The sequence below is a fragment of the Triturus cristatus genome, chromosome 2_2 (genome assembly GCF_964204655.1).
Source record: "Triturus cristatus chromosome 2_2, aTriCri1.1, whole genome shotgun sequence".
Lineage (NCBI taxonomy): Eukaryota > Metazoa > Chordata > Amphibia > Caudata > Salamandridae > Triturus > Triturus cristatus.
This window is the reverse complement of record NC_140582.1, coordinates 880,827,520-880,845,831: the sequence shown is the minus strand read 5'-3', so window position 1 is coordinate 880,845,831 and position 18,312 is coordinate 880,827,520.

Genomic DNA, 18,312 nt, shown 5'->3' with positions numbered 1-18,312 from the left:
ACTGTCTACTAATAAATGCTCAATTGCTCTCTAAAAACAAACATCACATCTACGACCTTCTGACTGACGCAAAACCTGACATACTATTCACAACTGCATAATGGTTGGGAGATGATATGGCTCCAGTCAGTCCAGTCCTGTATGAAGCTGTCCCTGTAAGCTATCAAACTATCACCCAAACTTGTATAAGCAAAAGAGGAGGTGGCCTTGCTGTTGTCTTCAGACAAACATTTCATATCACTAAAGCTGATGACGTCTCCATAAAAGATTGTGAGGCCCTTTTCCCCCTATGTAATCCTTCACCATCTTCCTCCTGTAAATTCCTGCTTCTTTACAGACCTCCACCTAGCAACATTCCGAGACACACTGCTAGACACAGTTTAAAACCTGATAACACTACACTCCAACCTATGCATTCTGGGTGACCTCAACATACGGTTTGACAAACCCAATATGCCCCCTCCGAAAATAATAATCGCTGGCCTAGATGCACTAAACCTGCGTCAGATCTTCCACAAACCCACACACATCGCTGGACACATGCTAGTTGTCATTGTTGCTAATACAGAACTAGTTATATTTTAAACAATGAGTCCAGACGCATGGTCAGACCACAATTTGCCACCTTACATGCATCCACTTATAAACCATCGAACAAACTCAATCTTAAACATCTAGAAACACAACTAACATCCAGTACAGATCTAGACACAATTAATTCTGTTTAAAAACTTTATGAGTTGATATCCTAATACCACTAAAAATGACACAACAGAACAAAAGAAAACAAGCACCTTGGTTAAATACAGAGATAAAAAACATAAAACAATGAATTAGAAAGCTGCAACATGATTGACTCAAAACAAACACTAATCAAGGCAAACTTTGCCTACATAGACTGAACAGATTATACATGTCAGCTATCAAAAAAGCCAAGAAATGATACTATTCAGACAGAATTCAAAAAGCTAGATATGCGAATAAAGAATTATATAAAATCCTCAATGAATTTCGTAAACCAAATTGGCTAGAATGAGCTCATTCTTTTTGGCAAATTATTACACGGCCAAAGCAGACACATTGGACTTATATTTAAAACAAAGACAAAGCACCAGCACTAACCCTTTTTCAAAACAATTGAAGAACACTCTATCCCAGCCTCTCCGTTCCTTCCAACACATTCACAGAATGAAAGTGTTGATCTTGTCAAAGAAAGCAGGCCTTCCAGCAGACCTACTGGCCAGTTTCCACCACAAACCATCGAGAGAATTCTAACAACCTCTGCTGCTAATCCAGTAATCATCGAAAATTCCTTAACTACCAGAATATTTCAAGAAGTACTCAAAAGGTCATACAAACGCCCATTAATGAAGAAAACAAACTTGCATCCACTTAACCCTAATGACTACAGACCGATTACAAATGGACCTTTCCTCAGTAAACTGAAAGAAAGAGCAGCATTCGCACAGATGTCACAGTATTGAAGATAATGCCATACTTTCAGACTTCCAAACGGGTTTCTCTCCGGGAAGAAGCACAGAATCTGCCCTTGTTTGCCATCTGGGGTGTCTTGAAGAACACAGTTGACCACAAAGGGGTTGCTGCACTACTTCTCTTCGATCTCTTGGCTGCCTTTGACACAATTGACCATAACACTCTGATTCAAAGACCTTATGAAGCCAGCATAGAGAGGACTGATCTAGACTGGATCACATCCTACCTTCACAACAGATCTAATGTCTTCCATACCCACCCATTCTCGCCCAAACCGTACTTCACTAAAGCAAGGGTTCCCTCAAGGCTCTGTCATCTCGCCCTTGCTTTTCAACATCTACATGAAGTCATTACCGGCATTGATCAATCAATTTCACCTCACAAGCTATAACTATGCAGATGACACGCAAATACTCTTTCAACTGGAATGCTCCAAAGACATTGGAGACTCAGCATCTTTCAGTTTTCTCAGAGTCGTGGATAAATGGATGATGTGGAGCTATCTCAAATTGAATGCTTCGAAAATGGAAATACTCAAGTGTGGCATTTGGAAAAATGATGACCCGCTCGCCGCCTGGCCTGATGATCTGGGAACACTGCATAAGGTTTCTAAGGAAGTGAGAAACCTCGGAGTGACAATGGCCTCCAAGCAATCAATGAATGCCCAAGTAGACAAACTAGCAAGAACAAGCTTTGTTACTATAAATACTCTGCGAAGAGTCTCCTCCCATCTGGGATTTCCACACAACATCCAGGCTACCACCTCCCTTGTTCTGTCTAAGCTAGCCTCTACCATGGATCACCTTCAACAACTATGAAAAGGGTACAACAGATTCAGAACTCAGCTGCCAGACTACTCTTACATATAAAGCTGCAGGCTCACATCACCCCTGCCTTGAAAGCCCTGCTTTGGTTACCGGTTGCCGGAAGATCCATGTTCAAGCTGCCTTGTATCACTCACAAAGCCATACATTGAATTGAACTGCTCTTCATCAGGAATATAATCACCAAACACATTCAAAAAAAGAAACCTCTGCTCTAGAGTGGCAACTCTCCTCAAAATCCAAGGTACAAGAAAAAAAACATGGGTGGCACACCCTTCTCTGTTCAAGCAGCCAAACTATGGACCTCTTTACCCCCAACATAAGATCAACAAATAACCACCTTATCTTCAGAAATCTACTGGAGAATTGGCTCTTCCCTACATCGACAGGAACAGTTCGATAGACCTATGACACCAGAACATTTTTTAGGGAATCGCCGGGGGAATTACCGCCCCAGAACGAGAACACCACGAATGAGGAATTACCATCAGGCACGTGGTCAACCTCAGATGTACATACAAACCAGACAGAACCAATACTGGAAAACGCAGTAGACATTCCTGTGTTTAATCTGTCTACATCTGATATGAATCCCGAATCCTTGAGTCTCTTGTCTAAGGGCCTCTCGTTTGTTCCTGCCAAAACCTTCAACAAATTTGAGTTCCTGAAGGACTTGTATTCCTTTTTTAGGAAAATTAGGCTTAAAAAATTCTTCCTTAACAGACCCTCGCCCGATCTCTCGAATAACTTGTCGGGGTTAAAACCTCCCTCTGATTTCACCCCCGGACTCGACCTGGTGGGCCCTGAGGTCAGCATTTTTGAAAAAGCTGTCATGTCTAAAATTTCGAAAATCATCAAATTTGTGCCTAAACCGACTAACAACCTATTCGCTGCTGAACAGAAAGCATTAGTTACCCTTCAAAACAATGAATCCCTGACCATTAAACCTTGTGATAAGGGTGGAGGCATTGTGCTATTCGATACTGACAACTATATTGAAAAAATGAACATCTTGCTGTCCTCCACTAAACACTATAGGCGAATCAGGGAGAATCCTGAAAACAACTTGAAAACTCGGATTTTGACTATGGTTAGCCATGCTGTTGACCAAGAATTCATTTGCACCAAAGAGGCGGAATATCTCACTCCCAAATATACCCGTTTACCGATCATATACGGGCTTCCTAAGACACACAAAGACATCATGGATCCTCCCTTACGACCTATTGTTTCCACCTGCGGTTCAGCCTTGGAACCTCTTGCAAAGTATGTAGATTGTTTTCTTAAACCCTTGGTGAGTAAATTGGAGTCGTACGTGAGAGATACGGGCCACTTTATCTCCAAGATTGAAAACATCTCCTTTGATCCAGACAGGGAACTCTTGGTCACCCTTGATCTGGAATCTTTATACACCAACATACCGCAGGAGGGAGCGCTAGCGGTTATCCATGAAATACTTATTAATGACAATTCGATCTGCAATGCTTCATTTATCATCCAGTGTCTTCAGGTTGTCCTTTACGACAACTATTTTGAATTTAATGGTGACTTCTTTCAACAAGTCCAGGGAGTCAGTATGGGGGCATCTTGCGCCCCCAGCATTGCATGCCTCTATATGGGTAGATTTGAGGAATTTAACATCTACAATGACATGGCCCCATTCTTCGAGAATGTCCGAGCGTGGTCACGCTTTATAGATGATATATTTTTCATCTGGAGCGGCGACCATGACTCCTTGGGTGAATTTGTATCTTGGCTGAATGCAGCTGATACAAACTTAAAATTCACTGTTCATTTCAGCAACATCAAGGTTGAATTTTTAGACGTTTGGGTTGAACATCATGACAACAAAATTAGTGTGTCTCTTTACACCAAGCCAACTGCCAGAAACACACTGCTTCAATATGGCAGTTTCCATCCAAGAAGTCAGAGGGATAGTATCCCTTTCAGTCAATTCCTACGTCTCCGTAGGAATTGTTCTCAAATGAAAGACTTCCTGATCCAAGCCGACATTTTGAAATCTAAATTCCTTAAAAGAGGCTATCCCCACAAGCTCATCAAAGACTCTTTTAAAAGAGCACGTTATTTTAACAGAGATACCATGTTCCAACAGAAAGAATCTGACCCTATGGACAAACTAGTTTTTGTCACTAAACATTCCAACATCAATCATAAGGTCCGGCAAACCATCAACTCTTTGTGGTATCTGCTTAATTTTGATAATGAGGAGATGGGGATTCCTAAACCTCTTTTCGCGTTCAGGCGGAATAAGAACTTGAGAAACTATCTGATCAGAGGTAAGACAGCGCACAAAAAGAATCAACATCTTAAACAAACTGCTATTGTTGGCACCAAACCTGTAGAAGGGAACCACAGGTGTGGTACGTGCCAAGCATGCCCACAGGCGATTGTTGCCAGTACCATTTCCATCAACAATCGAATGATCACGCTCCAGGGAATGACCAATTGCCGGTCATCCAATGTGATATATGCCATCATCTGTCCCTGTAACCTTCCCTATATTGGTGAAACCGGTCGGGAGGTTAGACTACGTATATGCGAACACAAATCTAACATTCGCACTAATAAAACTACAGCCCCTTTAGTCAGTCATTGGCTCAGTAAAAATCACAAAGATACTGAGCTAAGATGGACTATTTTGGAGAGGATACATACTCCAATTGGAAGAAATCCTACTTCAATTAGGAAGAAAAGGGAAACCTTTTGGATTTTTTATATCAACTCGGTCCAGAGGGGTTTGAATGAAATTATCTCATGGGAAAATGCCATTACATAACCTTTTTTGCTTCTGTAACCTTCTAGTTTTATTCATTCTTACTTCCATCTCAGTACATGTGCATACCTGTACTTCACCATTGTTGGTGAAATTTCATTTTTGTGTGTGCACTGCCTTTGATGTTCGTTTGGTGCCGGTTTGGACCATTCTTTGTCATTCGGTGCTCTGACTGATGTCGCTGTCTTCAGTGTTCGCATTCTGTAGCTATCTTTACATCTGAGGACTTTTGTCAATAAAGCATTATTGATTTAAGTAACCCGTTTAAAAATGGCGCCGTATTTGACGATCTTTCGACAGGGCTTCAGTCCCATTTCTATGAATTACCCCTTTGCTCTAATCTTGTTTCCCATTGGCTTATACTCTTTGATGACGCGTATTTAACAGGGCGGGATATTTTGATCCCGCAGCGAGGTAATCCTGACACGTCCTTTGATGATGTGCACGGAATATTGAAAGACCGCGGGAACTGAATCTTTGATCTTGCGCTTGGTGAGTCGGAAGAATGTGCGTCTTTCTCTTGACCAGTATGCTCTGTTATCTACAGCAGCTCGTGTCTCATCCGGGTCTATTTTATCGCTGGGGTGGTGGTTGTTCCCTATCTCGTGTTGATATGCTTCTTCTACGTATCCCTTATGGGACTATGCCACGTGACCGTAGTATGTGTTTCTCCTGGGATTTGTCTATGGCGAGAGTGTTATCTAGTGTTTCCCATTTCCCTATTCGTTTTCATAAGTCAATTTTATGTTCCTTCAATAAGATCTTGACATGAAAGTTTATAAATTGGCTGTTGGACTTAAAATCTGTATTTGGTGAATGCGTGTTCTAGCGTTTTAGTATCGATCGTTCTTTCTTTTCTTCACAGATGCTGACGCATATTAACATTATTCCTGTCATTACCCGTATCTTGGTCGAGCATCCTTTGACACTTACCCTGGCCTCCAATTTTGTGCTGGCTTGATTTGGCCCGCATTACAGTTCTGGCTACTCGCCGTATTGTCCTGAATCAAGTATGTTGCAGACCCCTGCCCCCTACTTATGTAGCATCCGTTCATTCGATCTGAGTGGTTTGCGTCTAATTCTTTTTTTTTCTCTATTTTTCTTATATTTTGTATCCTTTGTAATTTAGGGTTTTCAGTAACCCATGCAATTCTACTCAATTCATAGTAGACTGGATGTCTCTCTTCGTGTCCTGACGGCGTCCTGAATACTGGTGTGATTTATTGACACCTTCATTTTATCAAGCACTTTGTGCTCTGTACGTATTAGCTTGAATTGATACCCTTATCACTTATGGGTGGATATTTTCTTTTCACACTATTTTACCGTGAAGTATTACTTTATCTTGTTCGTTTTTTCTACTCTGCTGAAAATCTTTATTTTCTATTTATTCTTTTTCACTTCTTGTTGGGTGCTGGGTTCTATTGTATATTGTGGTTTCTTCCTTAATTTCAAGTTTCTGATTGTTCGATTGAGCTACCTTCTTTGGACCCATTGGGCCTTGATTATTAATTTTGATACTTATTTGTACCCATCGACAACTGGAATATGTTTGTGTACTATATTACTTGTATGCCCCTTTTTTTATTGTATTGTTGTTGGATGTTTATTATGTCATATTATTTGTTGCTTTAGAATGTTCATTGCTTTATTTGTTTCCATCGTTTAGGTTGTGTTCTTGCCCCCCATTATCTTTGGTCCGCCCTGATGAAGGTGGGATCCCCTTGTGGGTCCGATACCGAAACGCGCGTTGGCGCTTGATTTGGCGACCTCCTTCTCTGAATACCACCTGGCTTTCATTGGAATACGTTCCAACGACCATATCCACCTAAATACCAAGGATAATTTAGATTATATGTGATTTGTATTGATGAATGTGTTGGGATTGAATGTGTGCATGTATGTATTTGAATGTGTATGTATGGGGCCTTGAACATTGTTTGCTTTACATTTTTTCACGATTGTATATATATATACACTGATGACTTCCACATGTGTGTTTTTTCATTTTGATGTATAATTCTTTGATCAAATCTTTGTATTTAATGAATTATTGTGATTTTTAAAAAAAAACTTAAAGTCAAAAACTAAATAAATTAAGATATACCACTGGGCATTGTTGATGTACATTTTTCTTTTCCAGCTTTGTGTTGTTTGACAACAAGGACCTTCTTTTAGGCCTTTGAATAGATATGTTTCCGACCGGTTTGGTTCCTCTTCTTAGCTGCTCTTCCCTACATAGCCACCATACGTAAACAGAAATATACAGCATATCCCTCCATATATACGCATTTATTTGGACTATAGATGTGTGCCTATATGTGTATTGCTGTGTATAAACATGTATAATAATTATGTTTTAAAAAATATAGATATTCATTAACAAATTGTACGTATTACTGACAGTTACATTATTCTATGTTTTCAACAGGCATATAAGTGACTGCAGTGGCAGGTCTGAGAGACTTTTGAAAGGATGCTTTTGTGTGTGGCACAACCAGTGCTGCAGGCCCACTAGCAGCATTTGGTACTTAGCAGTAAATCAAATAAGACAAACATGGAAACACCATACACACTTTACAGTAAGAGCACTTGCACTTTAACACTGAACAGCAGTGAGAAAGTGCGCAGAGCCACTAAACCAACAAAACAAATTCCAACGTAATATTAAAAACAGGAGGCCAAAAAGCAAAAAGTCTGGGTGTAAATCCACTGAAAAGTCAAATCTAACAGGACGAAGGATTGCCTGTGTGGGGGGCCTGCCCAGCTCCCTGCACCTGGGCCTGCATCTTGATGAGCACAATGAATCGCCGTGACTTTAGGCAAAGTTTGCTGAGCGCTGGAGGAGGACTTTGGGGTGCTGACGACCTGCAGCTCCACCCCCTTTTGACATTGAAGTGTGGCTCAGGGATATCAACCTAGGGGCTCTCTGGGAGTTCTTGCGGCATCCTTAATGTATTTGGATAGCCAGGTGAGACTACCCCTGAGTGACTGCTGATGTAACCTTCTCCCTGGGATCCTTGTTGATTATGGTACTGACACTCTGAGGGTTTCTTCTTGGATGGAGTGAGTTACTGGCATTGCTTGTGATAGTTGGCTTACTCTTCACATGGAATAGGACACATTACAATGCAAACATTTACAACGCATTCCTTAACAACGTGTTTTTTACATTGCAACATCCATTACAATGCATGATTTTACAACGCATGCCATCACAATGCATTTTTAGAAACTATATTTACAACGCATTCCATTACAACGCATACCATTACAATGCATAATACTTTTAGGGCAACAGTAGGTTAAGAGTTGGATACAGTAGGGGTAAAATTTACTATTCCCACTCCAGTGAGTGCAACAGTAGAGTAAGTGTTTGATAGTGTAGGGGTAAAAATTACTATTCCAACTCCAGGGAGTGCAACAGTAGGGTAAGTGTTGGATAGTGTAGGGTTCAAAATTACTATTCCCCATTACTTATCTTATAATGCGCTGTAATGACATGCAATGTAGTGGCATGCGTTGTAATGGCTGCGTTTTAATGGCATGCAATATAATGGCAGTTGCATTGTAACGACTGCGTTGTAAATGTAGTGTGTTGTAATGACTGCGATGTAATGGTTGTTTCCCTTCACATAGGGCAGCACTTACTCTGTAACTATGGGCAAGACAAGGACCAGCCACAAGGCATGCGCAGTTCACACAAGATGTAAATCTGATGCAGGAGGGAGACGGCGAGGAGGAGGAGGAGGGCAGCCCGGGGACGGCGCAGTATAGGTAAATGTGATATTTCTTTTTAAATTCATAATATTTTTTATTTGGGTGGTAGAGGCAGGGAGCTTATTTAGCGGGGCTGGCTAACTCCACTCCTCTGCGGAGTCTGAGTTTTCCCTATACTCCGCATTCTCAGTGGAGCACAGAGTAGGCAAATCTCCGCACACTCCGCTGTTGGAGCAGAGTTTTCTGCCTGCCCTTACTTTCGACCTCCCTGGCCACTTTGGCCATGGATGAGCTCCTCCTCGGTGGTAATATTAATTGTGTAGCAGATGTCTCTTTGGACCGCTTCACCCCCCCTTTGTCAGGAGCCTCTAGACTTTGGGTTCTACACTTTGGGTTGCTGAGGGCTTCCATGAGTGGCTGGGACACTGGGCTTTAACAGATAGAAAAAACACGACAACTCTATGCATTATTCTTTCAACTCCCCCAAATATACCAATTATGTACATGGATAGACACATATTTGTTCTCTCACAGACTTAGTCAGCTCAAATTACATACCGAATACTTGGGGCACATTCTCTCCAACCACAGCCCCTTGCTGATGGATTTTAGACCGATGGGGGAACACCCACTTATGTTATGTTATGTTATATTGTGTTTATATAGCGCACGGCTACTCAGAAAGAGTGTCCCGGCGCTTTCCACATGCAGCTCAGTGTAAAATAACACAACAGACCAATAACAGACCACAAGACAAAAAAGGAGAAAAGAAAACCTAAAGGTTGAAAAGCCAAGTCTTCAGGCTCTTCCTAAACTGAAGCAAATTAGAAGTGCTGCGTAAAACCAGCGGAAGCGAATTCCAAAGCTGAGGGGCCTTGAGGCTAAAAGAGCGCCCCCCAGTGCGGGCCTTCCTCACACGCGGAACCACGGCCATGAAAAGAGATTCTGACCGCAGTGAACGGGCTGGACGGTAAAAAGACAGCCTCCGTTGCAAATACCTAGCGCCAGAGCCAAAAAGTGCTTTATGCATCAGCGTTAAGGATTTAAACAAAATCTGCTTCCGGATGGGCAACCAGTGAAGCATCTGCAGCAGCCCGGATACTCGTGCTCGCCTGTGAAGGCCAAAAATGGCACGAGCGGCAGAGTTCTGCGCCACCTGCAGGCGCTGGACCAAATAATCCGGGAGGCCAAGGAAGAGGGCGTTCGCGTAATCCAGCCTGGATCCAATAAGAGCTTGCACAGTGATCCGCCTGTGCTCCACAGAGAGCAATGGTAGAAACTTGCGGAGCGTCTTCAAAATGCCAAAGCAGGTGCCAGCCAGACCAAGAACATGCGCTCTCAACGTAAGCTTATTGTCCAGCTTGACTCCCAGGTTTTTGGCAACCAGCGATGACTGTGCAGGAGGACACATATCCAACGGCCACCATTCCTGCCACTCCGGGTCGGTAGCACAGCTGAAGAATAAAACCTCCGACTTGCTGGAATTGGCCTTCAGGCTATTCCGCTGGAACTAGTCGAAGACCATTCCCAAGCACCCCCGAATACTCTCTCCATCAAATGCCTGATCTTTTCCGCAGGTGAAGAGGAGTTGCGTGTCATCTGCGTATGACACGATCTGGGCCCCATAAGCCTCCACCAAGGGCGCCAGAGGGGACATGAAGATGTTAAACAACGTCGGGCTCAACACAGAACCCTGTGGAACACCGACTCCCAATGGCGTCATCTCAGCGGAGCTCTGGGAAACCCAGATCGTCTGGCGGCGGCCCTCAAGAAAAGATGTAAACCATTTGAGCACCGTCCCCCTAAGGCTGATGTCATGAAGCCTGGCGAGGAGCGCCACATGGGGGACCGTGTCAAAGGCCGCCAACAGATCTAACATGACAAGCATGGCCTTGCCTCCAACATCCAAAGTCTCGCGAATAACCTCCGAGACCTCCAGCAGAGCCGTTTCCGTACTTAAATTAGGACGGAATCCGGATTGGGATGGATGAAGTAGATTGTTTGTTTCTAAGAAACCAGACAAGATGCCATGCACATGTTTCTCTGTGATCTTCGCCAGAGCCGGGAGAAGAGAAATTGGCCTGTAGTTGGCCAGGACCTCGGCATCCAAACTGGGCTGTTTCAGGAGGGGGATCACCATCGCCCTTTTCCAGGTGTGTGGGACACTCCCCTCCCTCAAGGAGGCATTGAGAAGGGGGTTGACCAGTGGGTTCACCATCGCCGCCATCCTGGCCAAAAATTTGGCAGGGCAGGGGTCTATCCCTTGTGGAGACTTAATCCATGATCCCTGGAGGACTCCTGTTTCTGGGAATCCGTGGGCAACATAATTACTGGCTATTTTGATATTAATCAGGATTTGGCATCTACGGGATTGAGAGTGTGGGAGGCTTTTAAGGTGATGATGTGGAGCACTATCTGGGGCAATCAATAGGGATGCAATGTGAAATGCACTGGGAACTGGGGGACCGTCAATCAAATGATTGTAATGAGCAGCTACTCACCTGCAAGTGCTCAAGGCACTGAGTGGGGAGCTGCTGATCCATCTAGGCACTGTGGTTCAGTCAAAGAGCCAGTTCTTGAGGTCCTTCCTGCGTTGGGGCAGAAACAGTGATAGCCTGGGGTGGAGAAGCAGAGTATTCCAGGTTTTGGCGGGGAGATAGGAGAAGGATCTTCCTCCGGCCCTGGTCTTACGGATCCATGGGATGGTAGCAAGGGTCTGTTGGGCAGAGTGGAGGTGTCTGATGGGTGCATGGATTAAGATGCCGTGGTTGAGGAATGCAGGTCCCGTGTCGTGGAGGGATTTGTAGGCATGTGTGAGGAGCTTGAAGGTGACCCTTTTGTTGACTGGGAGCCAGTGGAGTTCTGTCAGGTGTTTGATGATGTGACTGCAGCAGAGGGTGTTGAAGACAAGTCTAGCTGTGATGTTTTGAATGTTCTGCAGTATATTGAGGAGTTTATGGGTGATGACGGTGTAGAGTGGATTCCGTAGTCAAGTCTGCTGAGGATGAGCATTAGGGTGACTGTCTTTCTGGACTCATGGAAAACCACGTAAAATCTTTTAAAGCAGGATAAAGAGATGGCATTGATCTGGCGGTAAATGGTGAGCGAGGAGACCAGTATGATGCTGAGGTCTCATGCGTGGTTTGTGTGTGCTGGGGGTGTTCCTAGTGTGGCGGGCCACTAGAAGACATCCCAAGTGAAGGGGTTGGGGCCCAGGACGAGGACTTCAGTTTTGTCTGAATTGAGCTTGAGGCAGCTGTCTCTCATCCAGGTGGCAACAGCCTTCATCCTGTTGTGCTCCTGGCAACCATAGGCTCATTGGTGCGGGAGAGGATCATCTGGGTGTTGTAAGCTTAGGAAACAAAGTTGAGTCCATGGTTCCTGACGATGGCTGCGATTGGAGCCATGTAGATGTTCAAGAGGGTGGGGCTCAAGGAGGAGCCCTGGGGCTGCTCAGCTGATCTTGGTGGGTACTGAGAGGAATGGGGGTAGTTTGACTCTCTGCATTGGACCAGTGAGGAAGGAGCGGATTCATTCCAGGGATTTATCGCGGTTGCCAGTGTCATGAAGTCTTGTACAAAGTGTGAGGTGGGAGATGATGCTAAAGCCAGCCAAGAGGTCAAGGAGGATGAGGGCTGTTGTTTCGCCTCGGCCAAGGAGGGAGTCAATGTCATCTGTAGCGGTTAGGATAGTGGTCTAGGTGCTGTGGTTGCCTTGAAAGCCGGACTGAAAGCGGTACAGGATGTAGTTGGCTCTGATGACCTCAGCGAGTTGAGTTTTGATTGCTTTCTTGAGGGCTTTGGCTGGGAAGGGGAGCAGGGAGATGGATCTGAGGTTCTTGAGGTTTGTTGGGTCACCTGAGGGCTTCTTCAGCAGAGGGTTGATCTTGGTCTGTTTCCAGTCTTCAGGGAAGTTGGAAGTCTCAATGGAGCAGTTGAGGGTGCGGCAAAGCTCACTGGCGATGGAGGTAGAGGCTATGTGGAAGATGTGGTGTGGCAGGGGTCAAAGGCAGCTCTGGAGTGGATGCTCATCATGATCTTGAGGGTGTCATCTGTGGGGAGGGTCTGGTGAGGGGCATCATTGTTGGGTGCAGTGGGTGTAGTGGTGAAAGACGGTGTTGAGGTTGTTGCAGAGGTCTTGGGAGGGTGGTATGTCTGTAGTCTCTGTGTTGGGCTTGGCAAACTCCTTGACATCTGCAAAATGTTCTTTGCTGTGGTGTGCATTGGCGTTGATGCTTTGTTGAAGGGCAGTTTTCTTTGTTGATTTGAGGAGGATGTGGTGTGTGGTGATGGTGGATTTGAAGGTTGCCTGGGCTTTCAGGGTTTTATAGCTCCTCCATCTCTTCTCAAGCCATCTGCAGGTGCGCCTAGACTCTTGATGGGTGGAAGTGAACTACTTGGTTTTCTTGGAGTGTTGATTGCCGGGGTATTCTTGAGGATAGCCAGAGTATTGGAGAAGTTGGAGATCCATCAGTGGCAGTTTCTTGCTGAGGTGTTGGAGTCTGTGGCTATCGGTGGAGAGGTTTTGCTGAGCTGTTCTTCGGTGACCTTGTTCCAGCTTCTGCAGGGGAAGTGGTGCACTTGGTGGTGTACAGTGGGTTTGGTGAGGAAGTGGATGCAGCGGTTGTCAATCCATAGGAGCTCGAAGGTGTGGCGGAAGGTAATGTTGTCATTGGCAGAGAAGACAGGGTCGAGCATGTGTCCTGATGAGTGGTTGGAGAAGTGACTACTTGTTGGAGTGATGAGGGTCTCTAGGCAGGATGCAGTGTTCTGGTCTTTGTGGTTGTCCAAGTGAAAATTGAGGTTCACGAGCAGGATGTAATCAACTGATGTGAGAGCATGGGTTGTGATGAAGTCGATGATGGCCAAGCTGAAGGGTGGCTGTGTGCCAGGCATTCTGAAGATGATGGTGCCATGTAGGGTAGTGCTTGGGTTTGTCTGGATGTGGAAGTGGAGGTGCTCCATGCTGGTTGTTGTGTCGTCCAAGTGAGTGGTCAGGGCATATCTCGCTGAGATAGCAGCAACTTTCTTTTTCTGAAACGGTGGACGTGGTCTGGCAGCGTCTTCCTGCTTGCCTTTACCGTCAGTCTGGCGGGGCTGGTCACGACCTTGAGTGCCCCGTCCTCTTCCACGCTCTCCACCACCAGAGTGCGAAGTCGATGTTTCCTGTGAAGAACGAGGAGAGCGTTGTTCAGAAACCTGAAACCTATCAGGTGACTTAATACGAGTACGATCGCGCAAATCATAAGTGCGTTCACTATACGACTGAACTGGTGAGGCAGGACGAGAAACCTGTTTCTGTTGCTGCTTCTCTTGTTTTTTGGCTCGCCAACTTTGTTTAGGAAAGTTGGGCTTTTCGTCTTTTGTAGACGAACTCACCTTAGTTTGTTGTACTACATCGGGAATTTTGATGGTGGGTTTCACACCTAAGGCACTACGTCCAACCATCCTATAGGCTTTCGCAATAATTTTTGCGAACTCCCTAGGCTTATCGGCATCTGCCACAAGCTCCAGCATATTACCAACTTGGAACTGCATGGCATCTCCTTTGAGGTTGCCCATTACCATGGAACAAATCACATCGAAACTGTCGACAAGCCTTAATCCCAACTCAATAGCTGCCGCCGCACCATGACTTTCTTGAACTTTCTTGATGACGGAGGGTAGTACAGCCATAGACGGAGTGCCGTAGCACTTCAAATATGTCACAGCAAAGACCTTGCCCCAATTGTCACAATCAACAAGTTCAGGGACTAGGTCTTTCGGCAAAGTAATGGTGAGTATCCTGTGTTTATCCACAGGTGTAGTGTTTGGAAACACGGCTTCTAATTGATCAAATTTTTCCGCAAGCCAGTAAGGAAATTCATCCTTACTGAGGGGGCGCTTGACGACTACCTCGTTAACCACAACAGGGCTAATCACCAACGCGTGATGGTGATCTGCCCCATGTCCAGCAACCGCAGGTGCTCCCACCTGAACAGTGCGTGACACATACTGCACTAAAACCCTATGGACCGTAATCAGGGCTGTGTGTAGTGTTCTTAAATCACCCACTCCCACCGTCAGGTAGCGTGGGTGTGGAGTATATCCGGCCAGTACCGGCCATGTAGCCCCTGCAATTGACAACGGGCCCATTCTCGCCGATACGACCTCATGGGGGAGGGCGCCATTAAACCAAATTGTATGCTGCCAGGCAGAAATAGGAATTTCCAGAGTCCGATATGGGGCATAAGCCGCAGGTACAGCCAAGGCTGTATATTCGTGGAACAAATTATCGTCTGTATCCACCCCCGCAAAGGTCACCCATGAGTAAAACAACTCATACGGGTAGGTGGTATCAAAACTGACCACAAAGACTACGGACATCCCGTCATCAGGTACCCCATAGGCCCTCAAATGAGCGCGCAGAGGAACCCTACTATGAGCGGGAATATTAACCGCCATAAGGACTCCTTAAAGAATAACAACGATATTCACAGTAGCACTTGGGCTCAAAAATTATAACCTTTTTAATTTTCAAGCTTGATAGAACCTTTAGTCTAAACCTAGGTAGGTTAAACCGTCACTCAAGTTGTCCGGAAACGAGAGTGAGGGTAGTTGTGGACTAAAACTAGTACTACTAAAGCGTCTCAGACCTTAAGACCAAACGTTAGGTGCGCCATGTTGCAGGGATTCTGCTTTTGCACAGAACTATGCGCAGGAGACCAGGACCTCAGAGAATTGTGATGTACCAGAAAACTCCCCTCAGAACCCAGAACCCCTTATCTGACTAGCTTAGTATCCCATTCATTAGCCTAGATCTAGCTAGGCGGTCCCAATGTATAGACAAACCAGAACAAGCGACTTAGATATTTCTCAGGAGTGGTGGGACTCCGAAATACCTGCTCGTACTTATTTGTTAGTCCACAACATAATAATACAGACACGGTAAAGTTTAAAGAGTTTATTTTATAAACCTCGCGTCCTAAGATGCAGTACTTTGGCTAACACTAGCAGACTAACAGTACAGATCAGAACCATAAGCATTATTACAATACTATATAGAATGAAAGGAGCAATCATACTATTAATGACAGTGGTATACGGCCACACTCCTTTCACTATAATCTAATACATTATTAGACTATTAGAAGGTCTCTTAGGCTAACAGGGGGGACCCTATACCGTATAGATCAGCTTAGTAGAATCACATCAAAGGATCAGCTCTCACAGCATGCATCAGCTCTTCTGTTCGAATGAATGTAAAACCAAACTGTTCTGCAATATTAAAGACGCTTGTCCTTCAGATATTGGCAGCTGTATGCATGATATGTCTAACAAGTGGTACGATCAATCTAAACACAACACTCTGTACCTTCTAGTGACCCAGACGCGTTCTTTGCATGATGTACAGACCAAGGGCACATTTCACGGTTAAGAATGTGAAACAACAGTTTGTTATCCTGTAAGGCAAAGTCGAGTCAGCATTTCTAAAATGAATAACACATAACAACAGTGTCGTGTGCAGCGCAGCAGAAACGACAAGCTTGCTTGTTAACTATGATCTCGGTTATGCTAACTTAGTGTTGTAAATAGGGCGTGGCTTAATCCATCTCACACCATGAGAGGTCATTCAAAATGGATCTACTGGCCTGCCATTGCAGTCTCTGTAAAATGGTTCACTCACCACTTACTTAAGATATAGGTTTACTATATCTATAGGTCACTACACTTAAGTCACCCCTCTAGCAGGCCTTGACAATCCTGAAGGCAGGGTGCTGGGTTTTATGAGAGAGGGTGTCCCTGCATGAGCAGAACACCCCTGCAGCCTTCGGAGACCATTATCCCAGGTTGTCGGTGACGCAGCCAGACATATAGGTAGAGGTGCATTATATGCACGCGTAAAATGCTATCTTGAAAACAGCTGCAACAAGACATGTTGTGTTTGGTATCAAACACCTTGGACTCATACCTCCACACCGGTAACTGGTGTGGGAGGCATGATTCCACCCTTCTGAAGTGAGCTTCATGGGGTCCCTGGTCGTCCCGGTACCAGCCTTCTCGAGTCGGACAGCACAAAATAGTTGCTGCTGACCAGAGACAACATTTCTGCCCTCCTGCTGCTGAGCCCAGCTTGAGTAGGAGAAAGCAGCACAATAGGCATCCTGTCACAAGGAGGTGTGGCAACCTCACAGACAGTATTTAGTGTATTGGGGCTGGGTGGGTGCACTTCCAAAGTGCCTGAAAGTCTGCACTAGTAGCATATTTGGTGTTTCTGTGCATAGTCCAGTTCAAACCAGCCCTTGGAGCCATTGACTCTGGCGCGAAACTGGACAAAGGACATGGGAGTATCCTTTCCACTGTCCTGACCCTCACCTTGGTGGGTCCCGTGAATCTGCCCAACCCTGTCCCATGGGTACAAAAGGGCTTACCTGGCTGAAGGACCCTAGATTCTACGTGGACAAGATTATGAACAAGAAACCACTGACCTTTGACCGTCCGGACACTCTGGACTTCGCTGGACTTCGACTGTTCTGACTCCGTCTCTGTCCGAAGCATCAGCTGTGTCCATGCACCATACATGCTCCATGCAGGACCTGCAGAGTATCAAGGACAACTGAAGTTATCTCCCTTTGGGTGAAGGAGTCACTCCCCTGCATTCGCAGGCTCAATAACGCAACTGACCAGTCTGCTGATCCAGAGCTCCTGCGTACTCTGAAGGATCCAGCAACACAGGAGGTGGGTTGCTATGTTTCTTGACATTGAGCTGCCCTCTCACCAAGTCTGAGGCCAGTATCCCTGGTGCGGACTGCAGAACCCAAAACCCCTGTGCACCGTGTACTTTTGCAAGTGCATATGCTTGTTGGAGTTTCCCAAGTGTATTGGGCTACAAATAGCCCCAATCTCTGGGCACATTCCCACCAAAGAACTTTGGCCTCCTTCCACTGAGTGCTCTGTGGGCCGTTGCTTTGTAAATCTGCTTGAGGTCCCCTCATGACTCCTGTGCCTACGGACTGTGGGTCCTCCTGAGGGTCAACACTGCTTTTTCTGTGTTCCCCTAGTTGCTCCAGGCCTGCCCCAACTTCCCTTGCTGTGGTGAGTCCCCATGTCCTTGCTGGGCCAGACTAATACCTTCCTTGACCTTCTTTGTGGGTTGCTGTTGCCAAGGCTTGTTGGTGCTCCCGCTGGACACCGACCCCTCAGCACTCAACATCCTTCATAAGACAGCTTATATCTGGCTCCTGGTCATCCTCAACGTCTCCTGGTCCCTGCAGCTGTAGAGTCAAGGTCTCCATCGTCACAACTGAAGCACCCGACATCAGCGGGCATTCGTCTACTGAGCCCCAGGTCACTCCTGAGTGACTCAGACTTTGTCCTCTCTGCTTTCAGGTACTCTTCACCAAGAATGCACCTTTGGATTACAACTGACACTTTTCTTCTTTCCTGCAGTGGCCTTTCCTTGAAGTCTTCCATTGAGATTGACAGCGGTTTCCGACACCAT